General features: G+C 33.2%; 1 pseudogene; it reads right to left on the reverse strand.

Annotated features, from left to right (window-relative positions):
* Nucleotides 1-9,517: 9,517 nt before the first annotated feature.
* Nucleotides 9,518-9,635, reverse strand: LOC144843854 (5S ribosomal RNA; annotated as a pseudogene).
* Nucleotides 9,636-16,186: the final 6,551 nt, after the last annotated feature.

The following is a 16,186-nucleotide window of genomic DNA, read 5'->3' on the forward strand; positions in this document are numbered from 1 at the left end:
CTATTCATTGAAATATGAAATTAAATATTAAGTGTCCAGTATACTAGCCCACCATGTTTGGGGCAGAGCTAATAATAGAAATAGAGCCCAGAATTGCACTTATACTTATACTTATTAGGCCTACTATACATAATCACCTATGATAATTATGATAATGTTAATTTCAACTTCAAAATTTTAGGTGGAGTTTTCTACTTTAAAAACTCAACTTCGTATATGCCTAAGGCCTAGCCCGGCGGCGGAATTAGTCTAAGCTTCGAAATCGGTCTGGAAATCGGCATATTTCACTCTACATTAACCCCATACAAAAATCATCGGAGACAAACTATCTGTTTTAAAACATGTTTATTCTGGGACGGTGCGGCATACACACCAACTACCATAAACGTTAATTCATAACATATTACAATACAATATCTTGCATGAATCGGACATTTCGCTACCAACATTGATTAACAAAATCAAAATTCAACAGTGTTGCGTATTGACCGCGAATTACTAACAATACCATCTTTCCCACTACCTGCACAAACTCATTTGCATAACAACGAACGGCATATCAAACTACGGTGAGACATGTACATTCTCTTCTAAACACGTAACGAAGATAATTAATTTATTTTTTACATTAAAATTGAGGGCGCTAAACATAAAATTTACGAGATCAAATACATGTAGCGAAAGCCAAAAAAAATAGTAAAAAATGTGCTCTCCCTGCCTCAGCACTAAGGCCCTGCCACAGCCTTGGGGTCGTTTCCACCACATCATCACCAGATGCATTGCTAGTGCCTTCTCAAGATGTGTGGTGGAAAGGGGGACGTATAATTCTGTGAACCCCAAACACAGTTGGTCGCATACCTTTAACTCTATTCCACCGACCAGCGTAGGAATCGAACCCACGACATACGTGTTGTCAACACGACGCTCAGTCGCCTGAGCTAACTGGTCATTTTGGTTTTAACAAGGTTAATATGATATTTATGACGTAATGATGAATTACGTAATACACGTATAAATAGACTATAATCATTCTGTTCGGTCGTGTACCACTTTATGGCGTAACGGGTAATGCTCAGGTTTGAGTGCTCTCAGTATTGGGTTCGAACCTCTAAGGATATTTTTTTTTTTATTGAAAATAAATATTGTTTTTGAAAGTGAAATATTTTGAGGGTTGTAAATGTCAGGCCTAAACAAGTGGACCTTTTTTAAAATCAGAAACAAAGTTGCATGGCATTATTTTTCATTGATTCATCATTCATTTCATATAAATAGACTATTATCAGCTCTTCAGTCATGTACTGATTTGTGGCGTAACGGGTAATGCTCAGGTTTGAGTTCTCTCAGCATTGGGTTCGAACCTCTACGGATATATTTTGTTTTATTTTTTATTTTTTTGAATTGAAAATAAATATTGTTTTTGAAAGTGAGATATTTTGAGGGTTGTAAATGTCAGGCCTAAACAAGTGGACCTTTTTTAAAATCAGAAACAAAGTTGCATGGCATTATTTTTCATTAAATAGACTGCCATAAAGCCTCGAAAAGAAGCCCGTGTGCTCCTTCATTTTTAGTACTCATGGACGGGCTTCTTTTCGACCTGGAGTTCTTTTCGAGAGCTGCTGGGTTCCCGCCCGGAAAATGCTTTATTTACATGATTTGAACAATCTTCTATTGTAAAGATTAACAGCATCAAAATTTAACAGTGTGGCGTGTTGACCGCGAATGAGTAACATTTTATCTTCCCCATAATACACGTGCACAAACTCATTTGCATAACAACCACGACGGCATACCAAACTGTTTAAAATGAGATATATTATATATATATTAGTAATTTTATTTCTATTTTATATCCCTGTACTCCGCTCGTGCTAAATTGGGTTCATTGAGCTCAGTGTATTAGATACGAATGAGATACTGTATTCAAATTTAGTGACTTATTTCTATTCTATATCACTGTGCTCCACCGGTTCCAAATTTGATCCACTGGACCAGTTACCGTAGTACTATTGATTAACAAAATCAAAATTCAACAGTGTGGCGTGTTGACCGCTAATTACTAACAATACCATCTTTCCCACTACACCTGCACAAACTCATTTGAATAACAACGCACGGCATACCAAACTGTTTATAACATTTTAGTGATTTTATTTTCTATTTTATATCCCTGTGCTCCGCTCCCGCCAAATTGGGTCCATTATGAGCTCAGTGTATTAGATACGAATGAGATACTGTATTCAAATTTAGTGACTTATTTCTATTTTATATAACTGTGCTCCCCCGGTTCCAAATTTGATCCACTGGACCAGTTACCGTAGTACTATTGATTAACAAAATCAAAATTCAACAGTGTGGCGTGTTGACCGCTAATTACTAACAATACCATCTTTCCCACTACACCTGCACAAACTCATTTGAATAACAACGCACGGCATACTAAACTGTTTATATAACATTTTAGTGATTTTATTTTCTATTTTATATCCCTGTGCTCCGCTCCCGCCAAATTGGGTCCATTATGAGCTCAGTGTATTAGATACGAATGAGATACTGTATTCAAATTTAGTGACTTATTTCTATTTTATATACCTGTGCTCCCCCGGTTCCAAATTTGATCCACTGGACCAGTTACCGTAGTACTATTTCTATATCTGAAGTAAATATTGGGTCCACTTGAGCACAGTGTATCAACATACGAAAATATATTTAAACTAGAGGGTACTCCGAGAGTACAAACCTTCGCCTACTGTAAAATTCCCCTACATAAAATGTCCCCGGAAAGTATATATATATTTTTAAAATTTTTGTTTATTATTTCTATGTGTAAATAGGCTAACTGCACACTACAAAGAGGATCCTATTTTTTTCATCATCCTTATTATTCGTTAAAAAAAAATATTTGACTATTATTATTCATTCATTATTATAATTATTCAGTATTATAATTAATAATATTTTTAATTTTAAATTTTTCTTTTTTACTATGAGGCTAAGTTTGGTGAGAATCAGATAAAAACTGTGGTCTCTATGCAGTAAAATAGTTTTTTGCTAGTTGTGACCTTGACCTATGACCTTTTCCCCTCAAAATCGAACTCGTCCGAGCTTTTGGGGCATAGATCATTGTGGCCAAATTTGTCCAGATTCGGATGAAAACTGTGGCCTCCAGGCTGTTCACAGACAGACAGACACACACACAAACACATGGGTGAAAATATAACCTCCTTGGCGGACGTAATTAGTGACTTATTTCTATTCTATATCACTGTGTTCCACCGGTGCCAAATTTGATCTACTGGACTAGTTACCGTAGTACTATTTCTATTTCTGAAGTAAATAAAGGCATAAAGCTTTTCATAATTTACTCCCAGCGATTGTTCAAAATAATTTCATTTTATGCTCAGTTGTCCATGATAAATATACTCGACAAAAATACCAATTCTACCCACAATTTTAGAGAACTACTAAAAAATCATTAAGTTTAGTCAGTAAAGAGGTTGAACTTTGGCGTGAAATACCTGAGACTCTTAAAATAAAATACAAAAGAATGAATATTAAAAAAATAAAAATTAAAACAGTAACTGGTCCAGTGGATCAAATTTGGCACCGGGGGAGCACAGTTATATAAAATAGAAAGTCACTAAATTTGAATACAGTATCTCATTCATATCTAATACACTGAGCTTATAATGGACCCAATTTGGCGGGAGAGGAGCACAGGGATATAAAATAGAAAATAAAATCACTAAAATGTTATATAAACAGTTTGGTATGCCGTGCGTTGTCACTAATTTAAATATATTTTCGTATGTTATACACTGTGCTCAAGTGGACCCAAGAGGAGCACAGTGATATAAAATAGAAATAAAGTCACAAAATTTGAATACAGTATCTCATTCGTATCTAATACACTAAGCTCAATGAACCCAATTTAGCACGACCGGAGTACAGGGATATAAAATAGAAATAACATCACTAATATATATATAATATATCTCATTTTAAACAGTTTGGTATGCCGTCGTGGTTGTTATGCAAATGAGTTTGTGCACGTGTATTATGGGGAAGATAATATGTTAGTCATTCGCGGTCAACACGCCACACTGTTAAATTTTTATGCTGTTAATCTTTACATTAGAAGATTGTTCAAATCATGTAAATAAAACATTTTCTGGGCGGGAACCCAGCAGCTCTCGAAAAGTACTCAAGGTGGAAAAGAAGCCCACCCATGAGTACTAAAAATGAAGGAGCACATGGGTTTCTTTTCGAGGCTTTATGGCAGTCTATTTAATGAAAACTAAAGCCATGCAACTTTGTTTCTGATTTTAAAAAAGGTCCACCTGACATTTACAACCCTCAAAATATCTCACTTTCAAAAACAATATTTATTTTCAATTAAAAAAAAATACATAAAAAAAAAATATCCGTAGAGGTTCGAACCCAATGCTGAGAGAACTCAAACCTGAGCACTACCCGTTACGCCACAAATCAGTACATGACTGAAGAGCTGATAATAGTCTATTTATATGAAATGAATGATGAATCAATGAAAAATAATGCCATGCAACTTTGTTTCTGATTTTAAAAAAGGTCCACTTGTTTAGGCCTGACATTTACAACCCTCAAAATATCTCACTTTCAAAAACAATATTTATTTTCAATTAAAAAAAAAAAAAATATCCGTAGAGGTTCGAACCCAATACTGAGAGCACACAAACCGAGCATTACCCGTTACGCCATTAAGTAGTACACGACCGAACAGTTGATAATAGTCTATTTATACGTGTATTACGTAATTCATCATTACGTCATAATATCATATTAACCTTGTTAAAACCAAAATGACCAGTTAGCTCAGGTGACTGACACAACACGTATGTCGTGGGTTCGATTCCCACGCTGGTCGGTGGAAAAGAGTTAAAGGTATGCGACCAACTGTGTTTGGGGTTCACAGAATTATACGTCCCCCTTTCCACCACACATCTTGAGAAGGCACTAGCAATGCATCTGGTGATGATGTGGTGGAAACGACCCCAAGGCTGTGGCAGGGCCTTAGTGCTGAGGCAGGGAGAGCACATTTTTTACTCTTCTTTTTGGCTTTCGCTACATGTATTTGATCTCGTAAATGTTATGTTTAGCGCCCTCAATTTTAATGTAAAAAAAGAAATTAATTATCTTCGTTACGTGTTTAGTAGAAGAGAATGTATGTCTCACCGTAGTTTGGTATGCCGTTCGTTGTTATGCAAATGAGTTTGTGCAAGTGTAGTGGGAAAGATGGTGTTGTTCGCGGTCAACACGCCACACTGTTGAATTTTGATTTTGTTAATCAATGTTGCTACATTGGTAGCGAAATGTAAGATTCATGCAAGATATTGTATTGTAATATGTTATGAATAAACGTTTATGGTAGTTGGTGTGTATGGCCGCACCGTCCCTGAATAAACATGTTTTAAACAGATAGTTTGTCTCCGATGATTCTTGTATGGGGTTAATGGAGAGTGAAATAAGATCAAATATAGAACATTTGCAAAGATGCCGATTTCCAGACCGATTTCGAAGCTTAGACTAATTCCTAATTCCTAACTCCACCTACAATTTTGAAGTCGCATCTGGATAGTTGAAATTAACATTATCATAATTATCATAGGTGATTATGTATAGTAATAAGTATAAGTATAAGTGCAATTCTGGGCTCTATTTTCATTATTAGCTCTGCCCCAAACATGGTGGGCTAGTATACTGGAGACTTAATATTTAATTTCATATTTCAATGAATAGGTGCACTTTCCGGGGACAAGCTCTGTTGTCCTGGTGAGTCTTATATAGTTTGTTTCATATAATTACAAATCATTGTAAAGTGCCATTTTGGGGGGGGGGGGGGGGGGGGGCGGGAAACTATGCAGCTCTATTTTTCAAAAATTGTCTTTGCTCAGCCCCAAGCATGGTGGGGTACTGAAGATTTTTATGCATGTTGTTTGAAAAAATATAGATTCATTCTCGGGGACCTTGCTGCTCTATTTTAAACAGTTTGGTTTGCCGTGGTTGTTATGCATATGAGTTTGTGCACGTGTATTATGGGGAAGATGGTATGTTAGTCATTCGCGGTCAATACGCCACATTGTTAAATTTTGATGCTGTTAATCTTTACATTAGAAGATTGTTCATATCATGTAAATAAAACATTTTCCGGGCGGGAACCCAGCAGCTCTCCTCTTTTAGTTTGCAAATGTAATCTAGAAAAGAACTCCATGTGGAAAAGAAGCCCACCCAAGAGTGCTAAAAATAGAGCACATGGGCTTCTTATCGAGGTTTTATGGCAGTCTATTGAATGAAAAATAATGCCATGCAACTTTGTTTCTGATTTTAATAAGGCCTGTTTAGGCCTGACATTTACAACCCTAAAAATATCTCACTTTCAAAAACAATATTTATTTTCAATTCCAAACAACAAAAACAAAAAAATGTCCGTAGAGGTTCGAACCCAATGCTGAGAGCACTCAAACCTGAGCATTACCCGTTACGCCACAAAGTAGTACATTACTGAACAGCTGATTATGTAGTAATAAGTATAAGTATAAGTGCAATTGTGGGCTCTATTTTCATTATTAGCTCTGCCCCAACCATGGTGGTCTAGTACTGGAGACTTCATATTTAATTTCATATTTCAATGAATCAATAGGTGCACTTTCCGACACTAAATAAGTATTTATCTTAGACAAACGCAAGTTATTAAAATCACTGATATAGCTTGAAACTAATTTTTCTTTTGCATTACGGATGGAGTAACCGACATTGAACATATATACCAAGTTTGAAATATTTTTGAATTCCAGAAGTATTTTTTGGATCCACTGGAGCACAATGTATTAACATAAGAAAATATATTGAAACTTAATTGGGTCCACTCGGGCACAGTGTATTAACATACGCAAAGATATTAACATTCAGTGACTTATTTCTATTTTATATCACTGTGCTCCACTGGTGCCAAATTGTGTCCACTTGAGCACAGTGTATTAACATACGAAAAGATATTGAAACTTAAGTGACTTCAAATTAGGTCCACTTGAGCACAGTGTATTAACATACGAAAAGATATTGAAACTTAAGTGACTTTATTTCTATTTTATATCACTGTGTTCCACTGGCGCCAAATTGTGTCCACTTGAGCACAGTGTATTAACATACTAAAAGATATTAAAATTAAGTGACTTTATTTCTATTTTATATCACTGTGCTCCACTGGCGCCAAATTTGGTCCCCTTGAGTAATTTTACTTTCCGCATAAATTAAATCACCAGTTATAGATATTTTAAGTTCTTTGGGGTGGTGTAAACTTAGTGATAAATGGGAAGAACAAATACTTATAATGTTATTCAAGTGTATAAATATCATGCTCCATGCTACTTATCAAACAAAGTTATTTTTAATGATTGCTTGCACTCATATTGTACACGTAGTCTCAGAATAATAATACACTTATTGAACCATCATGGAAAAATAACTTTTGTATATCGATCAACCAAATTATGGAACAAACTTTCAAATGACACAAAAACAAACTATAAATCTATGACACTTTCTACTTTTAAAAATTCAATTCAAAATATTACCGATCATTTACCTTGAATTCCTTTTTTTAATGTATACTGTATTGTACACAGTTACCTGTGTGTAAATTACTTTGTTAGTTGTCTTTGACTTATTTTTATTATATTGTTAATGTTTCTCTACTGAACCAATTTGGAAATCAATGCTTTAGTACTGAAAGTGTCATTTAGTATAAAGACAGAATAAATAAATAAATAAATAAATAAAATAGATAAAATAAAAAAGTGGACATAAATCGAATGAAATGAAATGAAAATGTTAAGTAGTCACGTTCAACAATGTAACAAACCATTTGGAATCGTTTTGTTTGTGTGTGTGTTTTTTTTTTTCATTTACATTTTTTTATTTCAATGGTTTTAATATTTTGCAATTTTTTTTATTGGGAGATTTGTTACCTATTTGCTACTTTTGTAATAATTGTTGTCTAGCAAGAACCTGTGCTCCGCACGGTCTTGTCTGCCTTAATAATAATTCGCATGGGATATGATTAAGTATTATAAAAGCGCAATACTGGATATTGGACTTTTATATCTGATATTTTGTGGGAACACGACTTTGGAATCATTTTATTTGTGTGTGTGTGTGTGTACGTGTGCTTTTCTTTTCATTTACTTTTTTTAAAATTTTAATGATTTTTTTGTGTGTGTGAGGTTTGGTATCTTTTTTGCTACTTTTGTAATTAAATTGTGGTTTAGATTTTTTGCTGAGATACTTATTATTTATACATATCGCGGATTCGAACTCGAACCTACTAAGCATTAATTGCAATGGCCAAACCGTGATTTACAAAATACATTCTGTTCCAAGGATAGGTGTAATTAAAACTTCAACGACGCGTAATGTCTTTTAATCATGACAACATATACGATTTGTTAATTGACGAATGTAATAACAATACTTGTATAAATGAGATAACAATTAACAGAAATAGTGAAGATATCGCTAGTATTAATAGTTGTAAATCCTGATCCTAAGTTAAACAACGTAGGCCTACCTCCAAATAAGATTAATCATAAACATGTTAAAGTTAGACGAGGTAAAAAGAAATCTAAATCATGTACATTAATACTAATACTAACATTAAAATAGCATACAATAATATCAGAGGCTACAAAAGCAAAAAGTATGATATCCAAAAATTTGTAAATATCAATAAAATTAATATATTTGGAATGGTTGAATCATTTCTAAAAGATAAGGAAGATACACAATTCAAAGGTTATAATTGGATTGGCATATACGGGATCGGCTTCCTAATTAGGGACGACATTAAGATCATAGATGACAATGTACTAGATACGAGATGTAATACCCTCGAATGACTATGGGTAAAAGTGCAATTTAATAGTTCTACCAATTCAATATATTACATAGGCCTAGGTTTAGTTTATTTTCCATGTGAAGGAACCGATCGCAACCTGGCTGATGAGATGTTCGTCTCCTTATTAGCGGAAAATTTAGAGATCTCTCAAAATGACAATGATGCTAAAATAATCATTCTTGGAGATTTCAACGGCAAAATTGGTCAATTGATTAACGATGGAGACGAATCTATAAACTATAATGGTCAAGGACTTATTGATTTTAGTAAATTAGTAATGATGGTGATTTGTTTATCCTTAACGGTGGTGAAAAATGCACAGGGGTATTTACGTGGGTAAAGAATCAACATAAAAGTGTTTTGGATTATGGTCTTTATTTATTTTATTCAATCGAAACCAACAGCGATGATTACAAACAAAGGCAGGTCTGTTTAAAGCACCTTGGTCGGTCCTAACATTGATCAAGGGCTTCTCTCGTCCAGTGTCCACCTTGGCCAATACGTCTGAGGCAGATACTAGGCCTAGATACAGCGGCTGCCATAAGAGTCAGCAGTGCTGATTTCAAACCCCTAACGGGACCCCAGCTCCATATACAGCACCCGATATTCCCAGATGGTCCCCCATCCAAGCTCTAACCAGGCCCAACGTTGCTTAACTTCGGTGATCTGACGAGAACCGGTGTTTCTACGTGGTAAAGCCTCATTAACAGATTTACTTGCATTACTTTCATTTCTTTTATGTACATTTTCAAAGTATTGAATGATGTGCCCTTTCTCATATCGAGTATTTGGAAAATAATGGCTTATTCAAACTTCTTTAGCAATCCTTGAACAGTCTGGTTGGTTCAGTCACCATAAGCACATGTATGGTAATGGTAATTTTTTCAGTGTTCTCGTACAGACGAAATGCCCCACCATGTTCTGAGCTTGAGTATGATATTGTTTCTTAGAAATGAGGCTAAACCTTTTTGTTTGCATTGTTCACATTGTCAAGTACATGCAATACAGAGTTCATTTTAAGTTTGAAAAAAGGGTAATATATAAAAAAGAGGATACTAGAGCGTAACATGTCATTAGTAACAAAACTGTTCCTATTCATCCAATCTTTTCTAGATGATTACTGTATATGGTCGATTTCTTCTTTTTTTAAAATTTGAAAATCTTTGAGAAACCACCAAGCTGGACGGACCAAGGATGACTTAGGTCTGGAGGACAGAAATCTTCAGTGCCTTTTCCCCATTCAGTCGTTGTTCGTATTATGGCAACATTAGTATTCCTCAGTTTGAATTGAAGGCCCTTTTCAAGAGAAATGTAGCAACATGAAATTGTTATGCAACAGCAAACACAAGTGATGGAAACACTAACTTTCCAAAACAAAACTTTTACTGGATTTCATCAGTACACATTATTGCTAAATGTGTGGAAGACTTCATTTAAGTACTCGATTAGATGAGATTGGGTATTTTTTGTATATATCTCATTTGCATTACTCTAGACTCACTACAAATAGGACAATCTATTCAACTTTGTTCAGTATACTTTGTTCAATTGCACATTCAAGCAGCCATCTTCGACAAGTGCTCAAAAGTGGGTTGCAAAATAATATTATAAATATACAGTTAACTATACAATTAACTGAACAAATTTATAAATGTATTTAACAGGTCAATAACTGTACTTCCTGACATTTTTTTTAAAAATCTTCTATTAAGCAGAATAGAAACATATATATATTGAACAATCTGACACCAAAATGAAATTTCCACTCCAACCCAATAATGAGATATGGCAATTTTCCTGAAAAATCAGGTCAAAGGTCAAATATGGTATTTCTGGTCATTATTTGAGAAAAAACTTTATTATAGTAAATAGAAATGTTTATGTTCTGAACATTTTGACACTAATATTAACTCTCTATGACAGGTAGTTTTATGGGTATCAAAATATATTAACCGTAACAAGGTTGGCAATTGCACCGTAAAGGTCAAAGGCAAAACTGAGTACTTCCGGTCATTTTTGGATAAAATGTTTCATTAAACTAAATAGTAACATATATATTCTGAACAATTTGACACCAAAATAAACTGTCTGTGACAACTATTTACTGAGATATGGCAATGCCTTAAAATATGGGTCAAAGGTTAAAACTGTTACTTCCGGTCATTTTTTTCAAAAATACTTTATTAGAGTAAATAGGAATGTTGATGTTCTAAACATTTTGAGCTAAAAGTCAACTCTCTATGACCAGTAGTTTCAGAGATAGACTGTTTAAGCGAAAATGTCCGCCATTTTAAATTATGCAAATTAGCAGGTATATAAAATATACCAAATTGGCTAGTTGAGAATTCTCAACTATTACCGCAGTACGTCTGTACGACGAAGCCTACCGGTATAATGGGATAGGCTGATTTCCTTGTTAACTTAAGGGGTCATTTAATTACTGAATTCTGATTGGTAGTAAAGGAAATTTACTGGAATCCTATTGGATGGTAAGGTGGTAGTAGGACCATGTCCATCCCATTGCAGTAATAAAGTTGAGCCACCTGTGACCATTACAATGTCCTACCATGCTAATGTAGGAGTGGGGAAATGTTATGCTTACTACTGTTTCTTTTAATAATTTAGATAAAGAATACACTTAACAATATACAACAAATAACTTTAATGTACGATGTAGTTTAACACTGTTCTCAACTATAGTCATTTTGGTATACTTGAGCACATTGATAAAGAATAGGATAAACTTAACAATATACAACAAATAACATTAATGTATGATCCCGTTTAACACTGTTCTCAACTATAGCCATTTTGGTGTACTTGAGCACAGTGATAAAGAATAGGATAAACTTAACAATATACAACAACAATGTACGATCTCGTTTAACACTGTTCTCAACTATAGTCATTTTGGTATACTTGAGCACAGTGATAAAGAATAGGATAAACTTAATAATATACAACAAATAACATTAATGTACGATCCAGTTTACCACTGTTCTCAACTATAGTCATTTTGGTATACTTGAGCACATTGATAAAGAATAGGATAAACTTAACAATATACAACAAAAAACATCAATGTACGATCCCGTTTAACACTGTTCTCAACTATAGTCATTTTGGTATACTTGAGCACAGTGATAAAGAATAGGATAAACTTAATAATATACAACAAATAACATTAATGTACGATCCAGTTTACCACTGTTCTCAACTATAGTCATTTTCATATACTTGAGCACAGTGATAATATGAAAAACATAATAACACTATAATATTTGTAGATGAATATGACGCGGACACGTACATATGTTCATAAGTAATTGATATAAATCGACTTTTAAAAGTGGAATTAACACCAATGATTGTAGATAAATATGACGTGAATTGCACGTACATTATGTTGATGAGTAGTTTATTGATATAAATCGACTTTTAAAAGTGAAATAACACTAATATTTGTAGATGAATATGACGTGGACACGTACATTATATTGATGAGTATATTGATATAAATCGACTTTTAAAAGTGGAATTAACACTAATATTTGTAGATGAATATGACTTGGACACGATTTACATATGTTGATGAGTATATTTATATAAATCGACTTTTAAAAGTGAAATAACACTAATATTTGTAGATGAATATGACGTAGACACGTACGGTACATAATGTTGATGAGTATATTTATATAAATCGACTTTTAAAAGTGAAATAACACTATTGATTGTAGATGAATATGACTTGGACACGATTTACATATGTTGATGAGTATATTTATATAAATCGACTTTTAAAAGTGAAATAACACTAATATTTGTAGATGAATATGACGTGGACACGTACGGTACATAATGTTAATGAGTATATTGATATAAATCGACTTTTAAAAGTGAAATAACACTATTGATTGTAGATGAATATGACTTGGACACGATTTACATATGTTGATGAGTATATTTATATAAATCGACTTTTAAAAGTGAAATAACACTAATATTTGTAGATGAATATGACGTGGACACGTACGGTACATAATGTTGATGAGTATATTGATATAAATCGACTTTTAAAAGTGAAATAACACTATTGATTGTAGATGAATATGACTTGGACACGATTTACATTTATTGATGAGTATTTGATATAAATCGACTTTTAAAAGTGAAATAACACTAATAGTTGTACACTATTGATCATATATGAATATGACGTGAATTGCACGTACATATGTTGATGAGTAGGCCTATATTGATATAATTGATTTCGAAAAGTGAAATAACACTGATTTGTAAATGAATATGACGTGGACAAGTACATTTATTGATGAGTATATTGATAAATCGATTTTAAAAGTGAAATAACACTAATATTTATAGATGAATATGACGTGGTCACGTACATATGTTGATGAGTATATTGATCGACTTTTAAAAGTGGAATTAACACTATAGATTGTAGATGAATAAAGACGTGAATTGCACGTACATATGTTGATGAGTGTATTGATATAAATCGACTTTTAAAAGTGAAATAACACTAATATTTGTAGATGAATATGATGTGGACACGTACATATATTGATTAGTATATTGATATAAATCGACTTTTAAAAGTGGAATTAACTTTGTAAATGAATATGACGTGGACAAGTACATTTATTGATGAGTATATTGATAAATCGACTTTTAAAAGTGGAATTAACACTATACTATATTGATATAAATCGACTAAACGTTAAATAACACTATCTTGTCTAAGTACCCTCACTTGCACTGATGAAGGGCTAGTGTTGCCCGAAAACTCTGCTAACGTTTCTGCCTGTTTTACTTTATCGTTTTGATTTAGCTTTTCGCTTCTTTTTTTGTATCTCCATTGACCACAGCATTGTTATTATTTCAGTATTTTGCCTTTGGATTTACTAATATTAAAAGTGAAATAACACTAATGACTGTAGATGATATGACATTTATGTTGATGTATATATTTTTGTATATATAATATGCACACGTACATACGTTGATGGGTATTGATATAAATAGATTTTTAAAAGTACGGTAATAGACACTTTATTTGTATATGAATATGACATGGACAAGTTGCAATAAATTCTATCGTTATATCGTATGTTGATGAGTATTGATATAAATCGACTTTTTTAAAGTGGAATAACACTAAAATGTATAGATGGATATGGCCTCAACAAGTATTGTATTAAGCGGTACTGTATATTGATAGACTTCATACCTGTAATGTCAATGAAATCTGGCAACAAGAATTGTGTTTGATCCTCCTAATAGTATTCTAATAATCTTGGTTCGTAAAGGAGGCATGAAAAATCTAAACGCATAGCCAGGGGAGGGGTTGGAGTTTCGAACAAACTCCCCTGTGCCCGTCCTACGGTTTTTGTGAACTTTTTAGTAGCGTGCAAACGCGACCCTACAGCTCACTATGTCGGTCGGTCGGTCGGTAAACACCAACTCAAATTTGAGCACGCGACTGCAGCCATGTATAGGCCTATGGCCTGTTTATACTAGAAATCAGCAGTGAAAGTATATGTAAATAATATGTGTTAATATAGTTTTATTTTTTTTTATTTAATAAATAGTATTAAAGTTGATCTTATTCTTTATCTGTGATTAATTATACTCAAATGACTATAGTTTAAAACAGTATTAAACGGCATCGTACATTAATGTTATTTGCTGTTTATTCGAAGTTTATCCTATTCTTTATCACTGTGTTCAAGTATCCCAACATGACTATAGTTTAGAACAGGGTTAAACTGGATCGTACATTAATGTTATTTGTTGTATATTGTTAAGTTTATCCTATTCTTTATCACTGTGCTCAAGTATACCAAAATGACTATAGTTTAGAACAGGGTTAAACTGGATCGTACATTAATGTTATTTGTTGTATATTGTTAAGTTTATCCAATTCTTTATCACTGTGCTCAAGTATACCAAAATGACTATAGTCGAGAACAGTGTTAAACGGGATCGTACATTAATGCTATTTGTTGTATATTATTAAGTTTATCCTATTCTTTATCACTGTGCTCAAGTATACCAAAATGACTATAGTCGAGAACAGTGTTAAACGGGATCATACATTAATGTTATTTGTTGTATATTGTTAAGTTTATCCTATTCTTTATCATTGTGCTCAAGTATACCAAAATGACTATAGTCGAGAACAGTGTTAAACGGGATCGTACATTAATGTTATTTGTTGTATATTGTTAAGTTTATCCTATTCTTTATCACTGTGCTCAAGTATACCAAAATGACTATAGTCGAGAACAGTGTTAAACGGGATCATACATTAATGCTATTTGTTGTATATTATTAAGTTTATCCTATTCTTTATCACTGTGCTCAAGTATACCAAAATGACTATAGTTGAGAACAGTGTTAAACGGGATCGTACATTGATGTTATTTGTTGTATATTGTTAAGTTTATCCTATTCTTTATCACTGTGCTCAAGTATACCAAAATGACTATAGTCGAGAACAGTGTTAAATGGGATCATACATTAATGTTATTTGTTGTATATTGTTAAGTTTATCCTATTCTTTATCACTGTGCTCAAGTATACCAAAATGACTATAGTCGAGAACAGTGTTAAACGGGATCGTACATTAATGCTATTTGTTGTATATTATTAAGTTTATCCTATTCTTTATCACTGTGCTCAAGTATACCAAAATGACTATAGTCGAGAACAGTGTTAAACGGGATCATACATTAATGTTATTTGTTGTATATTGTTAAGTTTATCCTATTCTTTATCACTGTGCTCAAGTATACCAAAATGACTATAGTCGAGAACAGTGTTAAACGGGATCGTACATTAATGTTATCCTTTGCTTTACTGTGCTTTGATTTGATGAGCAAGTTTGGTTGCCCCGCCCCCATATGCTGCCTACTAAATTAGGATTCCCTAGCTTTTCTATAAAAATTGAAGTACCCACAATGCACGTTATACGGAAGTCATAGTCTTGTAAAATACAGACACAATAGTTTTTATCGTATTGTTTTCATTTAAATATCACTAAGATTGTCTTAAACTACAAACAACTAAAATTAGTGATAGACAAGTTCTCCTCTGAAATATGGTGTAAGAAACATTTTTGGGTAGAAGCTGGGATCCACTTGATTTAGGATATTTCAACCTCGCTGATTACGAATATGGCGTATCCCAAGCGAAATTCGGCCATCTAAGCCCTTAATTTGCATAATTAAA

This window comes from Antedon bifida, chromosome 5 (genome assembly GCF_963402885.1).
Source record: "Antedon bifida chromosome 5, ecAntBifi1.1, whole genome shotgun sequence".
In the NCBI taxonomy this organism is placed as follows: domain Eukaryota; kingdom Metazoa; phylum Echinodermata; class Crinoidea; order Comatulida; family Antedonidae; genus Antedon; species Antedon bifida.